Genomic DNA, 13,686 nt, shown 5'->3' on the forward strand with positions numbered 1-13,686 from the left:
TAAATCTATGGCTGATTCATGTTAATGTATGGCAAAAATCACTACAATATTGTAAAGTAATTAGCCTCCAACTAATAAAAATAAACAAAAAGAGCAATAAAAAGAAAGAAAGAAGTCCATGCTACAAAACTAGAAAGAATTTACTTTTGTTTAGCTTTAATTTTCTTATTTTTAAATGATTAACAAAGAAACCACTATTAGGTTTTAAATGCAGAGTCATTTTTTTCTACAATGAAGTTTCTTTAACTAGTAAAAATGTATTTGGTTTACTCCTTTGTTGCAGTGCAGTGTGGGAACTACAAGAGTGCATTTACATAAATACTCCACTTAACATGCTTGAGTCTTATGTAGTCCCCTATGAAGCTGCAGTTTGAGTAAAAGGCTACTGTTTATCAGCACTTGCCTAACTGTGGAAGAGGTATTCTCTATGCTGATGGGAAACGAAGGGAAGACTCAATGGGAAAAAAGGTCCCAAGGCAACCAGAACAAGCAGGTCTATAAATGTAGATTCAGTGGCATTAGCTGCTCCTGTGCTTTTCTCTCATCATGTAATATTTTGAAACACTGCACAATCTTTTTCACAATGCTAACATATGTGATGTAATCCCTATATTCCTTACAGATGCAAGGAACATAAGGCAGCTGTAAAAAACTTTGATTAATGTTTCTATTATATAAAGCAAGAGTCTGCAAACTATGGCTTCCTAGTGCCAGCTGTATTTTAAAACAATGTTTTCTTGGAACACAGGCATACCATCCATTTATGTGTCATCTGTGGTTGCTTTATGGCAGAGTTGACATACTCATGAATAGTTACTATCCCAGGTTTTAAAACATTAGCCAATTATGGCTATATAAACTAAAACATTTTTTTTTTTTGGTGAAAAACTATAAAAAATCAGAAATGTAAATTTCAACATTTTACATTTTTAGTTCCAGACTGAAATAATTCTTCATTGCTCTGAGAAGTTTTGAGCACTTACCTAGGGCTTTTGACAGTTGTGATAAAGTCCTAAGTATTACCAAGAGCATTATTTTTCTGATCAAAGGAAGTCAAAAACAACCCATATTCTCTTGGGGGAAAGTAAGGAGACTTTCAAGTGTGACTCAAGAATTGGGAAACAATAGCCTAAACTTCAGGGTAATGAACAATTTAATAATTAATTTAGCTCAGTTTTCTAACACATTATCTGTCATCATTTCAAACTCACTTTTGCAAGTAAGAAATGGCTACAAACACAATGTATAATTGCCATCCTGTTACTATGTTTAGTCTAGTGTCACTTAAAGTTCTAAAGTATCCCATTAAAATTATTAATTAGGTAATTAAAATTATAATCTGGGTGAAATGAACAAGAAGGGAAAGTTTCCTTTTTTAGCCCACTTCTTTATGATCCAAGTTATAATCATGCTAATGGTTTCTTCCATCTTCCTGTGGAAATTCTGTAGACCTTCTAGATCACTATGCAAGGTGATTTGCTTTAGCTTGGGATTCACCAGTAAGTACTGCCCATTCCAGGTATCCAGGAGTCACATCCCTACTGACAAACTGTGCAGTCTTGAAGCAATGGGACACCATACCCTGCCTTCACTAGAAGCTAAAATGGTTCTTCCCAACCTTTTGTGCATTTGGTCAAACTCATTACCAACTATGTCCCAAGACTTTGACGTAACTTTGCTCAGTATCCACTTGTTTAACTAGTGGTCATCTGGAAGAAGTTCCTGGGTGGTACCAGTTTATGATACCTCCTGTGCTGGCACAGAGGTAAAGTGCATTTGCTACACAGTTTGCAATATTGTGAGGAAGATGTACATGATTTCAATTATAGAACTGTGTGTCTTTGCAAATTTTAGTGTAGTAAAAATGCAAAACCTAAATATTATCAAGTATGGTGACATTTTTCTCAGTTTTAAACTTCTTGAGTAATGCCTTGTGTAAGAGTGACAAGGAAAGCTCTATTCTTTAATTCTTTAGCTTAGGAAACATTCCTTTTTTGGTTTATTCATGTTCTTCTGGAGATTCTGTATTTCATTATGAAGTAGTCTTGTCTCTTCTTGAAATCCTTCCTGTAGTAGTCGGGACTGTTCCTAAAAAATACAAATGGAGACTGAGTAGTGTATATAATTAAGTAAATCTCTAACTACTCTCTAGTTTCCACATTCAAGGATTTTTTATTTTTTCATTTTTACTTTTAATTAGTTTATTTTTTATCAAAGGATAATTGCTTTACAGAATTTTGCTGTTTTCTGTCAAACCTCAACATGAATCAGCCATAGGTATACGTATATCCGTCCCTTTTGAACCTCCCTCACAACTCCCTCCCCATCCTACCCCTCCAGGTTGATACAGAGCCCCTGTTTGAGTTTCCTGAGCCATATAGCAAATTCCCATTGGCTGTCTATTTTACATGTGGTAATGTAAGTTTCCATGTTACTCAAAAATATTTAGTTTCTTCTTGAAATTTTCCCTATCATTAATTATCATTATACCTTCTCTTACATCTTCTATCTCTGTGATTGCTTATCCTGAGTCTCCCTGAGTTAAGAAAGATTTTTGACTTATATCTCCTGATATAAGTTCATCCTGATATGTTGATAAATCTCAATTAGCAGTCTTAATTTTTTCTCCCATTATTTGTATACAACCTTTGTAGACAATCTTAATGAAATGTTTGGCTTTGAGTCTTATCTATGTATTTTTATTTTTTAATACACACACACGTACACACACAGCACAGAAACAGACAGATTTCCAAAATCTGATACATTGTCTGAATCTTAGATCAGGAAATTTGATCTAACCTTCCACAACTTGGTGGCAGGAGGACCAAAATATAGGTGAGGGAATCAGGGCCCCAGACTTGACCATACTGGATTTCTGCACAACTCAACACATACTAGGAGCAGGGCATAGGAAACCAGTAGGAGTGATAGATGGACACATTGGTGTGAGGATTAAGGAGTCCTGCTTATGAAGGATTTCTTATAGCTAAAAGTCATACCAGTTGTGACAGAAAAAAAAAAAATCATGTATTCCTCTAAGTGGTGAAGACAGTTCAGATATCTTCCCAAGCATTGTGACCCTATAAAAGTTATTTAGTCTTGTCTTAACCTCTCTTTCATCTCCTAAGTATTAAGGACATGACAGCTCTTGCTTTGATATGGATAAGACCCCCTTTTTTTAATGCCTAGCAGATAACAGCTTCCATGATTGACAGATATAGTGATAAAAGACTAGTTGTGACATAACTGCAAGTAAAATCTTTTAGTAACAAGACACTGTAGGGGCCAGTTCAGGCAGACAAACGGGGTTTGAAAAGTACAAGTGAGCAAGCAAGGTCCTTCTTCTGGGCTTCAAGTTCTCACTGCTGGGCCACATTTGTGACCAGAGAGTGTAGACAGAAAACAGAATAACAGGAGCCACATGGTGTTGCAATTAAATACCTGCAGTTTGACAGGAAGAGTTCTCTCTTGCTCTTCCCGTAACTGGGTCCTATCCCTCTCCATCTTCTCAGTCAGTTGTTTCACATGTTCCTGATAGCTCTTTTCTTTCTGTTCCATCATCTGCTGGTTCTTTATTTGCATTTCCTCCAGCATTTTTGCTGCAGCCTGTGCAGATTCAGCTTTCACACGTTCCACTGTCAGGAGGAAGAGGAAAAAGAAAAATGTATGTGGAGACCAAGTTGCTTCTTTCTTCCATCTACAGTTACCTATCACTGTTGCTACTAGTTGCATACACCCTATTCAGAAAAGATATTAGCAAACAAGAGACATCTTTTCTCATGTTGCTATAGTTTAAGGCTCCTCGGTTCACCTAGCTGAATTAGCTAGAACTTTTAAGAGCTTTCAGGGCTGTCTAGACTCTTGACTTGCTCCTCACCTTCTATCAACTTTTCCTTCTCTGAGAGCATCTGATCTGTCTGTAGAACTGCATCGGTCACAGACTCCTTGGACTTCAAGTATTCCTGAAGAAATCTCAGCCTGGGACCCAGACAAAATAGGGTTAGTATTAGGAAATGGCTGTAAGCACTCATTCCTGTTTGCCCACCACCTTTCCCTCTAGGAACTGCTCCTCTTGGCCCTGGTGTGCCTGATGATCAGATTTCCTGGCACTCAGATAAGCACATGCTCCAGACTGGCCAAGCAAGGTGCCCTCCTGAGCAGAATCCTTTATAAGAGGTTGATATATATGTATATAGTGATTCTCTTCTTGTAAACTGAGGGCTCTGATTTTGGAGCTGTGGGTGCTGTGGTCCCATATGGCGTGAGCTTGTTGGAGAAGGAAGGCATCATGGATAAAGTGGATCTGAATAAAGGGGGTAGAGGGAGACTGGGAAGGAGGGAAGTGTGGGGCTGGGGAGAGCCACAGGCAGAGAGGTAAATGATGACATTATTTGAAATTTTGGATACATCTGGTAATCCAGTTTACAACTCAATTGTTAACTTAATGTATGCTCTTGGATGAACACATTGGTTATATCTGGTGTAACAGGCTCCCTGTACGTGTTTATAGAATGAGAGCCTGAATGCTGTTGGTCCTGTAATTGCGCATCTGTATACAATACACGTGTTCAAACTGTCACCTCAAGGAGGCATCAGTAGCTTCCCAGAATCAAACTTGGTTACCTGTATGCCCTTTCTGGGCTCCTGAAAATACTTCTTCTTCAGCTCTTGCTCTTCTCAATGAAGAGGCGATAGCCCCCTGGTTTCAAATAAATCCCCTGTTTCATTTCTTCTTCTAGAGGACTGAAAACATCCTTCAGTAAAGCAGAGCAATGATCTTCTGATGCTTTAAGATTCTGATTACATAAGTCATCTTGCTTTTTATCTAGCTGGGTCTTTAATGTAAAAAATAAGAAGTATTAATTAACAGAAGAATTAAAAGAGGTTATCTTGACCTCCAAATTTCTGGGAAAGCTTCTCAAAAAAATAAAAGTAAAAAAGGTCTGTGACCACTAGAAGAATTCACAGAAATGCAACAAAATCATATCCTTCCTTCTGATCCTGACTTTCTACAGAAGCCCCTTTCTCCATGAGGGTAAACTTTGGAGCAGAGATTACTAGCTACATGCTTCACCTTTGGAGAAAACTCCTAATTTTCCAACTGGACAAATGATTGCATGTGAAATAAATGTAGCTCAAAATAAACCTGCTCATGATAACTAAGAAAAAAATATTCTTTGCTTTTGGCCAAAATAGCCAATCAGTCTGATAAAAATGAGTATGTTGATTGATTAAAAGCTCTGATTATTACCTGTATGCATGTAATGAAATTATAGGGAAGATTATTAGTTTATTCATGAAAGAAAAAAGTTTCAATGCCTCATAATAAAGTATATCATAATAAAATTGGTTCCTCTTATGATAGCAAATAATATTTGTCTAGAAAAATTGCTTTTCACAAAATAAGCACCTATTTCATTTTCTAGTAATACTTTACTTTCCAAGAGCCTAATGTGTATAAACTTGAGGAAAAAATTACTGCCAATTCTTTTAGAAATAATTGGTCTATGTCTTTGAAGGAACTCTTCATGAGGACTTCAGTGGTCTCTTCCTACTGGCCCTGTGCAGGTCCAGCAGCTCCTGGAGGGTTTCTGTGGGTAGCTGCAGCTCCTGGCCCATCTGCTGGTCATAGTGGACAATGGCCTTTTGTAGTGCGGCTGTGTTCTTGATCTCAGCCAAGGCCAGGACTACATTCTCCATGCAGGGCAGATCTCCACTGTTGATGGTACTGACATAGGTCTGCACCAGGGTCTCTAGATCTACGACAGAGAACAATGATGATGTTTACTGTAGGCAGAGTGAGGAAACTTTCTATTCTGTCTAATTCTAGTGTTGTTTATTACCAACCATTTATTCTACAGAATCACCTGAAAACTTGCTAAAAATGCAGACTCTCAGCCTCTGCCCGAGTTTGACTGACTTAGACCCTCCTCTTTGGCAAGATCCTCAGGTGGTATATATACACCAAAGGTTGAGAAACTTTTGTGTTTATTGAGTACATTTACTTCACCTGCAGGTACTGTTAGGCCAGAAACCATCTCTCTCTCACTTATGTCTGTACCATCAGCACTGGTAAGTCCATGGGAAACATTTGATTAATATTTGTGGAGCAAATCAAAATGAGTCCTCCATTTTGCTTATTCTAGCAGAGCATTATAGGAGAAATTTCTGTGATGATGGAAGTGTTCTGTGTGTGCTGTCCATGGTGGGAGCCACTAGCCTCACGTAGGTGTGAGCCCTTGAGACATAGCTGTGTGATCAGAATGTTAAATTTGTATATTTTTCATTAGCTACATTTAGATAGGCACAACTGTCTAGTGACAGCCATGTTGGACAGGGCAGATCCAGTTTACTAGGACAATTGTAAGCTCTTAGAACTTTTATTCTTTGCTTTTGTATCTTTTCTCAACTATGAAGTCTGATTAATAAAACCTATTAGAAGTGCTGGTGCCACCTAGAATTTAACACGATAATAGCAGTAGATGTGCAGTTTTCAAAGTTGAAGCTATATGGATGTTATCACACCATCCTTTAGTCTTAACAGTGAGAGTGAAGACTGGGAATAGGACTCACGAGGTCCATCCACCTGGATGCCTCCTGAGAGAGTTTTAGTTTTGGAATTGCTAAAAATGTAGGAACAGAAGACCGCAGCTTGTTGCACAAATTCAGAGTCCAGCTCATCGTCACACAGTTCCTCAAGCTGGCCCAATTTCTTCCGGTGAGTGGCCGATCAAAGATGAAGCATTTCTTCTTTGGGAAGAACTTTCGGATACAGAGTCGAGGCAGATTAAAAGTTTTATCTTTCGGGCTGGTACCTGGAAGAAGAAAAAAGGAATTTGCCTAATGTAGGATCTTGCAAACATTTCCCATAAAGGGTCAAACAGTAAATATTTTAGACTTTGCAAGCCAGATAGATGGTCTCTTTTTCTGAGTACTCAAGTCTCCTATTGTAGCCTAAAAGCAGTCATAGAGAAACTGTAAATGAATGGGTATGACATTATTCCAATAAAATTATATTTACAAAACCAACTGGCAGGCTAGATTGGACAATATTTGCCTGTGACAATCCTTTACCACCCCTGAACTGTGCATGGTTCACACTTGCATTTCTTTTCTTCAAATAAATGACGATTCTACTCCTATTCTTTGGCTAATTACAGCACCACAAGTCCTAAGCATGGAGATATCAATCTAATCACAGCATAGGGAAGGTGAAAGAAAAAGAAGTTTATTCTTAGAACAGGGAGAAAAATAATCTAAAACCAAATCTATTAATTCATATAGTAAACAAGCATTACTTCTTAGTAATCACCCCTTGAGAAGAAATAGAAACTATAAACAGAAGACAACTGTTTATAGAAAACTAAGGAACAATAGTTTTTAGTGTTTTGTCATCTGTTTACCAATTCACCGTTACCTTTCTTAAGCTTGAGTGAATTCTCCAGGTACTCTTTGGCTGTGATGGACTGTCCATCTGCTTCCAAGTCGAGGGAGAAATCCCTCAGTGTCCATACGAAGTCTGGAAAGAAGCTCACAAAGTCAGCTGAATCCTCAACCCCATCCACATCAGGTGTGGATTTTGCCCTGATTCTGTCTGTCAGCTCTATCACATAGCTGAGTAGCAAAATAAGGAAAACTGGCGTGAATGAACAGTAAACCCTCCGCAGTCCTACATTAGTCCCACATACAAACCTTTATTTCCTTTGTCCTTAACCCAAGTATCCCAAGCATCAATTCTCCAGTAGGTTATAGGATTTTCCCCTTGCCATTGAATTCTTTTTTATATTCCTTGTGTTTGATTCACCAGGATTCATAGTTAGTCAGCTGTTTTTTAAATATTGGTCTCCCCTCTGACTTTGATATGGTTTGGATCCCAAAAGGATACTGCAGTTGGTCCATGGCCTGCTGGTTGATAGTTCTCATACTATTGAACACAAAAGTGCTGCTCGAGAGTATTGCTAGGGCAAAGATCCAGGGGTTATTCTGGTTGTCACCCTGGAAATCAGAACATATATTACCAGGATTGTGTTTCATTCTTTTTTTTTTTTTTTTTTTTTCCATTTATTTTTATTAGTTGGAGGCTATTACTTCACAACATTGCAGTGGGTTTTGTCATACATTGACATGAATCAGCCATGGAGTTACATGTATTCCCCATCCTGATACCACCTCCCACCTCCCTCTCCACCTGATTCCTCTGGGTCTTCCCAGTGCACCAGGTCTGAGCACTTGTCTCATGCATCCAACCTGGGCTGGTGATCTGTTTCACTATAGATAATATTCATGCTGTTCTCTCAAAACATCCCACCCTCGCCTTCTCCCACAGGGTCCAAAAGTCTGTTCTGTACATCTGTGTCTCTTTTTCTGTTTTGCATATAGGGTTATCATTACCATCATTCTAAATTCCATATATATGTGTTAGTATGCCATAATGTTCTTTATCTTTCTGTCTTACTTCACTCTGTATAATGGGCTCCAGTTTCATCCATCTCATTAGAACTGATTCAAGTGAATTCTTTTTAATGGCTGAGTAATATTTCATGGTGTATATGTACCACAGCTTCCTTATCCATTTGTCTGCTGATGGGCATCTAGGTTGCTTCCATGTCCTGGCTATTATAAACAGTGCTGCAATGAACACTGGGGTGCACGTGTCTCTTTCAGATCTAGTTTCCTCGGTGTGTATGCCTAGGAGTGGGATTGCTGGGTCATATGACAGTTCTATTTCCAGGTTTTTAAGAAATCTCCACACTGTTCTCCATAGCGGCTGTACTAGCTTGCATTCCCACGAACAGCGTAAGAGGGTTCCCTTTTCTCCACACCCTCTCTAGCATTTATTGCTTGTAGACTTTTCGATAGCAGCCATCCTGACTGGCGTGTAATGGTACCTCATTGTGGCTTTGATTTGCATTTCTCTGATAATGAGTGATGTTGACCATCTTTTCATGTGTTTGTTAGCCATCTGTATGTCTTCTTTGGAGAACTGTCTGTTTAGTTCTTTGGCCTATTTTTTGATTGGGTCATTAATTTTTCTGGAATTGAGCTTCAGGAGTTGCTTGTATATTTTTGAGATTAATCCTTTGTCTGTTGTTTCAGTTGCTATTATTTTCTCCCAATCTGAGGGCTGTCTGTTCACCTTTCTTATAGTTTCCTTTGTTGTGCAAAAGCATTTAAGTTTCATTAGTTCCCATTTGATTATTTCTGTTTTTATATCCAATATTCTGGGAAGTGGGTCATAGAGGATCCTGCTGTGATTCATGTCGGAGAGTGTTTTGCCTATGTTCTCCTCTAGGTGTTTTATAGTTTCTGGTCTTACATTTAGATCTTTAATCCATTTTGAGTTTATTTTTGTGTATGGTGTTAAAAAGTGTTCAAGTTTCATTCTGTTACAAGTAGTTGACCAGTTTTCCCAGCACCACTTGTTAAAGAGGTTGTCTTTTCTCCATTGTATATCCTTGCCTCCTTTGTCGAAGATAAGGTGTCCATAGGTTCGTGGATTTATCTCTGGGCTTTCTATTCTGTTCCATTGATCTATATTTCTGTCTTTGTGCCAGTACCATACTGTCTTGATAACTGTGGCTTTGTAGTAAAGCCAGAAGTCAGGCAGGTTGATTTGTCCAGTTCCATTCTTCTTTCTCAAGATTACTTTGACTATTCGAGGTTTTTTGTATTTCCATACAAATTGTGAAATTATTTGTTCTAGTTCTGTGAAAAATACCATTGGTAGCTTGATAGGAATTGCAGTGAATCTATAGATTGCTTTGTGTAGAATAGCCATTTTGACAATATTGATTCTTCTAATCCATGAACACGGTATGTTTCTCCATCTGTTTGTGTCCTCTTTGATTTCTTTCATCAGTGTTTTATAGTTTTCTATGTATAGGTCTTTTGTTTCTTTAGATAGATATACTCCTAAGTATTTTATTCTTTTTGTTGCAGTGGTGAATGGTATTGTTTCCCTAATCTCTTTTTCTGTTTTCTCATTGTTAGTGTGTAAGAATGCAGGGGATTTCTGTGTGTTAATTTTATATTGCAACATTAGTGTATTTGTTGATTAGCTCTAGTAATGTTCTGGTAGATTCTTTAGGGTTTTCTATGTAGAGAATCAGGTCATCTGCAAGCAGTGAGAGTTTCACTTCATCTTTTCCTATCTGGATTCCTTGACTTCTTTTTCTGCTCTGATTGCTGTGGCCAATACTTCTAAAACTATGTTGAATAGCAGTGGTGAGAGTGGGCACCCTTGTCTTGTTCCTGATTTCAGGAGAAATTATTTCAATTTTTCACCATTGAGGGTAATGCTTGTTGTGGGTTTGTCATATATAGCTTTTATTATGTTGAGGTATTTTCTTTCTATTCCTGTTTTCTGAAGAATTTTAATCATAAATGGGATTTGAATTTTGTCAAAGGCTTTCTCTGCATCTATTGAGAATATCATATGGTTTTTATCTTCCAATTTGTTAATGTGGTGTATTACATTGATTGATTTGCAGATATTAAATAATCCTTGCATTCCTGGGATAAAGCCCACTTGGTCATGGTTATGATTTTTTTAATGTGTTGTTGGCTTCTGTTTGCTAGAATTTTGTTAAGGATTTTTGCCTCTATGTTCATCAGTGATATTGGCCTGTAGTTTTACTTTTGTGTGACATCTTTGTCTGGTTTTGGAATTAGGGTGATGTTGGCCTCACAGAATGAGTTTGGAAGTTTGCCTTCTTCTGCAATTTTCTGGAAGAGTTTGAGTAATATAGGTGTTAGCTCTTCTCTAAATTTTTGGTAGAATTCAGCTGTGAAGCCATCTGGTCCTGGGCTTTTGTTTGCTGGAAGATTTCTGATTACAGTTTTAATTTCCTTGCTTGTGATGGCTCTGTTAAGATCTTCTATTTCTTCCTGGTTCAGTTTTGGAAAGTTATACTTTTCTAAGAATTTGTCCATTTCTTCCAAGTTGTCCATTTTATTGGCATAGTGCTGCTGGTAGTAGTCTCTCCTGATCCTTTGTATTTCCGTGTTGTCTGTTGTGATCTCTCCATTTTCATTTCTAATTTTGTTGATTTGGTTCTTCTCTCTTTGTTTCTTAATGAGTCTTGCTAATGGTTTGTCAATCTTGTTTATTTTTTCAAAAAACCAGCTTTTAGCTTTGTTGATTTTTGCTATTGTCTCTTCAGTTTCTTTTGCATTTATTTCTGCCCTAATTTTTAAGATTTCTTTCCTTCTAACTAACCCTGGGGTTCTTCATTTCTTCCTTCTCTAATTGCTTTAGATGTAGAGTTAGGTTATTTATTTGGCTTTTTTCTTGTTTCTTGAGGTAAGCCTGTAATGCTATGAACCTTCCCCTTAGCACTGCTTTTACAGTGTCCCATAGGTTTTGGATTGTTGTGTTTTCATTTTCATTCATTTCTATGCATATTTTGATTTCTTTTTTGATTTCTTCTATGATTTGTTAGTTATTCAGACGCGTGTTATTTAGCCTCCATATGTTTGAATTTTTAACAATTTTTTCCCTGTAATTGAGATCTAATCTTACTGCACTGTGGTCAGAAAAATGACTGGAATGATTTCAATTTTTTTGAATTTTCCAAGACCAGATTTATTGCCCAGGGTATGATCTATTCTGGGGAAGTTTCCGTGTGCACTTGAGAAAAAGGTGAAGTTGTTGGTTTAGGGTGAAATGTCCTATAGATATCAATTAGGTCTAGCTGGTCCATTGTGTCATTTAAGGTTTGTGTTTCCTTGTTAATTTTCTGTTTAGTTGATCTATCCATAGTTGTGAGTGGGGTATTAAAGTCTCCCACTATTATTGTGTTACTATTAATTCTTTCATACTCGGTAGCATTTGCTGTACATAGTGCGGTGCTCCTATGTTGGGTGCATATATATTTATAATTGTTATATCTTCTTCTTGGATTGATCCTTTGATCATTATGTAGTGTCCTTCTTTGTCTCCTTTCACATCCTTTATTTAAAAGTCTATTTTATCTGATATGAGTATTGCGACTCCTGCTTTCTTTTGGTCTCCGTTTGCGTGAAATATTTTTTCCAGCCCTTCACTTTTAGTCTGTATGTGTCTCTTGTTTTGAGGTGGGTTTCTTGTAGACAGAAATGGTATGGACCTAACGGAAGCAGAAGATACTAAGAAGAGGTGGCAAGAATACACAGAAGAACAATACAAAAAAGATCTTCATGACCCAGGTAACCACGATGGTGTGATCACTCACCTAGAGTCAGACATCCTGGAATGCAAAGTCAAGTGGGCCTTAGGAAGCATCACTATGAACAAAACTAGTGGAGGTGATGGAATTCCAGCTGAGCTATTTCAAATCTTAAATATGATCCTGTGAAAGTGCTGCACTCAATATGCCAGCAAATCTGGAAAACTCAGCAGTGACCAGGGGACGGGAAGGTCAGTTTTCATTCCAATCCCAAGAAAGACAATCCCAAAGAATGCTCAAACTACCACACAATTGCACTCATCTCACAATTTAGGAAAATAATGCTCAAAATTCTCCAAGCCAGGCTTCAACAGTACATGAACCATGAACTTCCAGATGTTTAATCTGGATTTAGAAAAGGCAGAGGAATCAGAGATCAAATTGCCAACATCCACTGGATCATTGCAAAAGCAAGCGAGTTCCAGAAAAAAATCTACTTTTGCTTTATTGACTATACCAAAGCCTTGGACTGTCTGGATCACAACAAACAGTGGAAACTTCTGAAAGAGATGGGAATACCAGACCACCTGACCTGCCTCCTGAGAAATAAGAATGCAGGTCAAGAAGCAACAGTTAGAACTGGACATGGAACAACAGACTGGTTCCAAATTGGGAAAGGAGTACATCAAGGCTGTATATTGTTACCCTGCTTATTTAACTTATATGAAGAGAACATCATGAGAAATGCCGGACTGAATGAAGCACAAGCTGGAATCAAGATTGCCGGGAGAAATATCAATAACCTCACATACACAAATGACACCACCCTTATGGAAGAACATGAAGAAGAACTAAAGAGCCTCTTGATGAAGGTGAAAGAGGAGAGTGAAAAAGTTGATTTAGTACTCAATATTCAGAAAACTCAGATCATGGCATCCAGTCCCATCACTTCATGCTGGGGAATAGACGGGGAAATAATGGAAACAGTGAAAGATTTTATTTTGGGGGGCTCCAAAATCACTGCAGGTGGTGATTGCAGCCATGAAATTAAAAGATGTTTGCTCCTTGGAAGAAAAAATATGACCAACCTAGACAGCATATTAAAAAGCAGAGACATTGCTTTACCAGCAAAGTTCCATCTAGTCAAAGCTATGGTTTTTCCAGTAGTCATGTATGGATGTGAGAGTTGGACTCTAAAGAAAGCTGAGTGCCAAAGAATTGATGCTTTTGAAGTGTGGTGTTGGAGAAGACTCTTGAGAGTCCCTTGGACTGCAAGAAGATCCAACCTGTCAATCCTAAAGGAAATGAGTCCTGAATATTCATTGGAAGGACTGATGTTGAAGCTGAAACTCCAATACTTTGGCCACCTGATGCAGAGAACTGACTCATTGGAAAAGACCCTGATGCTGGGAAAGATTGAGGGCAGGAGGAGAAGGTGACAACAGAGGATGAGATGATTGGATGGCAGCACTGATGCAATGGACATGAATTTGAGTAGGCTCTTGGAATTGGTGATGGACAGGGAAACCTGGTGTCT

At 38.0% G+C, this 13,686-nt stretch overlaps 1 pseudogene; it reads right to left on the reverse strand.

The window, feature by feature from the left end:
* Positions 1-1,971: 1,971 nt before the first annotated feature.
* On the reverse strand, positions 1,972-11,844 carry LOC136146864 (guanylate-binding protein 1-like; annotated as a pseudogene).
* Between the last annotated feature and the right edge of the window lie 1,842 nt (positions 11,845-13,686).

The sequence above is a fragment of the Muntiacus reevesi genome, chromosome 1, assembly GCF_963930625.1.
Source record: "Muntiacus reevesi chromosome 1, mMunRee1.1, whole genome shotgun sequence".
In the NCBI taxonomy this organism is placed as follows: domain Eukaryota; kingdom Metazoa; phylum Chordata; class Mammalia; order Artiodactyla; family Cervidae; genus Muntiacus; species Muntiacus reevesi.